At 37.5% G+C, this 3,184-nt stretch overlaps 1 protein-coding gene across 1 annotated transcript in view; it reads right to left on the bottom strand.

Annotated features, from left to right (window-relative positions):
* Positions 1-3,184, bottom strand: part of LOC104285682 (protein diaphanous homolog 3-like) — a 185,149-nt gene that overhangs the window by 142,054 nt on the left and 39,911 nt on the right. The window lies entirely within an intron of this gene.

The raw sequence follows: 3,184 nt of genomic DNA, 5'->3' as shown, positions 1-3,184 counted from the left end.
TTCTTCCCCCCCCCCCCCCCCCAGCACAAATCTTCACTGTCAAATGCTATTCACTCAATGTATTACTATTGTTGATCTAATTCTCTATTTCACAAATGAAATTAGTTTCCAAGCTTTTACAGCATGATTGTACCAAACTAAGTTATACGTGCTTCAAATATTTGAGAGTAGAAAATTATGTTGTAATAAAAGTGTATGCTACTGACTTTAAGAAGGAGATGGATATAGATGAGAAGTCTTGCCAAGAAGACACAGGATAAAAATTTCTAGCTCTCTGATGATTCTTGACAAAACTACACGTAACGTGAATTATCAGGAGGATTTCCCTAAGTTGAAATTACTTCCATAAATTTTAAGAGAGATCTTTGAGAGCTATGTCAAGCTGGATGGGCTCTGAGCAACCTGATCTAGCTGAAGATGTCCCTGCTCATTGCAGTGGGGTTAGACTAGATAGCCTTTAAAGGTCCCCTCCAACCCAAACTATTCTGATTCTTAAAATAGGTTTTTCTAAGCACAATAAATTTTGCCTAAGGTTGGGACACAGCCTAAATGACCTCTTGAGGTCTTTGAGCGTTGTTGTCTAGGATACTACAGGAGAACTTAAAAAGACCTCCCAGGGAGATTGAAGGAACTGGATTCTAGTCCCTTCTGAGTTATTGGAAATGCAAATTTGAATCATCTCCCAAGTCACTTTTAATATTCTACACCTGCTAGGCAGTATGATGCTCCTCTTGGTGCATGCCACAGCTCAGAAAAGAACCTGGTATTCTGAAAAATGAAATTGCTGAACTAAGACATAAAGCAGTTCTTGGAAGGACTAATATCAAAAGTGCCAGCAAATGGTTTACAAAGCCACAGTCCTCCTCCTGTCTTTCTCCCCATCCTGCCCACAACAATCAGTTGACCTTGAACTTCTTTCAGCACAGATTTAACAGAAAGGTTAGCATTCTCCTCTCCCAGGAAAAATAAGACCCTTTGCTTACTATGCATGTGAAAGCAAAAGAAGTAGGTTTTAATGACCAATGTGAGAACTCAATACCCCATGTTCAAAAGGAATTGAATGACATTTGAGCTACTGGATAAAAAGGAGGTTACCACTAAAGCTTCACTTTTTTCTGGTTATGCTTTAAAAAGAGCCCTTACAGAACCCAGAAGGACATGTCAGGTGCTATGGATCTCAGGATCATGCAACTGTTTTCTCCTGCATTTACACACCTTAATGGACCTCCCAAATTTCTTATCAGCTACATTCTGAAAACAGTCATTCTTAAAAGATCACTTTGAGTTGCCTGTCTTATCAACACTAGAATTGCAGATTCCACTAGAAGACCCGGGCATCCGTGTAGCACAGGTTCCATGCCATCTTCATGCCTTACTCATCTGAATCATAATGAAAATACAGTAATCTTTATGCCTACCTTGGAACTTTGCAAATCATCATTTTACAGGAAACAAAATAATTTCCTTATTAGTCACAATAAAAAAAGAGAAATTATCTGAATTTATTAATTTACTTAAGCTTGCCCTGACAGCCTTGAACTAGATACTAATAGGGGCCAAAAAAATACAAATATGTTTGCCTTTTCCAGCATTAGAAAGCAATATTTATGCATTACAATTCTTAAAATGAAGATAATACACAGATAGACAAACATACAAAAAAAAAAAACCAGGAGTTAAATGTGCTCTATTTTAACTCCCAACTTTCAAATCAAGAAAAAATGCTGCAAATGAACTGGCTGATTTCCCCTGGAATTTTCACCCAGGAGGGGGTTACGCACAATGTTACAGCAATACTTAAGGCATCACAACCCCAAGGAAAAATGTACAAGCATAGAACATATTTACTCTAGGAACTCATGCAGGAACTGTATGCATTGTTATACAATTATGCAACAAACTAAATTACTACAAACTTACATGATACTTCTTCAGGAGAATTCAGGTCACATCCTTATGTAGGTGGCAGCAATAAGAAGCAGAAGACACATATTACTTGTCTTCCCTATTGGAAATGTTGTACTGTCCAATGAAAATACTGATACCTCCTACAGCCTCTAAAAATTTTTACCTTATTTGCTTATTAACTTTTAAGGGAGCAAATAAAAAAAGACAAAACTATTATCTATTTTTAACAAGAAAAAAGGGGAAAAAGCCCACTAGGGGAAAGAAAAAATTAACATAAAGATCTGAATAGGTGAGGTAAATATATAGATTAACAGGAAATCAAAGGATTAGATTTTTATTTGGAGAGGGCACTGGAACAGGGAGGAAGGTATACAGAGGACAGAAAATGGGAAACACCTACTTACACCGGAAAAAAAGAAAGCAGCCCAGTGAGAGTGGGCAGCTGCTGCAGGAAGAGGGTGACTATCAAGGGAAATAGATGTAAGATGTTGTCATGCTAACAAGAGAAGAATCAAAACGAGATCTCAAAATGCATAGAAAGCTCTCACAGCTCCAGAAGTGGGACCATCATATTAAAGCATTAACTTTTTCAAAATCATGTCTTATTTCAGGTATTATACAACTAAAAAGGAAAGTCAAATATCAAAAATCACACATCCTTTTAAGTTCCATTTATATGCTGCATCTATCACTGGATAATTTTGAGTTGCTCCAACTGCTCTGCCCTCTCAGGCTGGGAAACGAAGTGCTAGAGCACTTTGAAACACACAGAATTCAACTCACACCCTTCACAGTTCCTCTTATCTCCACAATCCCACATCCTTATTAACGCGACTCCAGAATCAACAGATGTGGTTGCCAGTGTACAGACAGAAAAATACGTCAAAAGTTTTAGCTATTGGAAAGATTGCTTTTACTTTCAAACATCCGTTCATATACAAATTGAGCTGTAGTCAACTACCTCCACCTGCGGCAATGATTTGACTGAAACCAAAGTCCTGAAGGGAATGGTGCCACAACTGTTTTACAAATAGAACATCACAGCTGGAAGCCCACAGAACAGCATTTCATAAAAATGTGAGTTGAATCCTACATAGTTACTCCGCAGATCTCTGAAACAATAACATTCTTGGTAGGTGCCACTGAAATAATTGTACATTCATGAATTGCTATCCACTATTTCCATTTCTGTCACAGGTCTTGATATAATCTGCTACCCACAATCTTTGTGTAAGAAAAATCATGTCTGTGCATCTGTATGCTAAAGAAAAAAAAA

Source organism: Charadrius vociferus, unplaced genomic scaffold, assembly GCF_000708025.1.
Source record: "Charadrius vociferus isolate BGI_N301 unplaced genomic scaffold, ASM70802v2 scaffold314, whole genome shotgun sequence".
NCBI classification, from domain to species: Eukaryota; Metazoa; Chordata; class Aves; order Charadriiformes; family Charadriidae; genus Charadrius; species Charadrius vociferus.
Note: the sequence above shows the minus strand (reverse complement) of the source record. Positions and strands in the feature narration are given on the sequence as shown.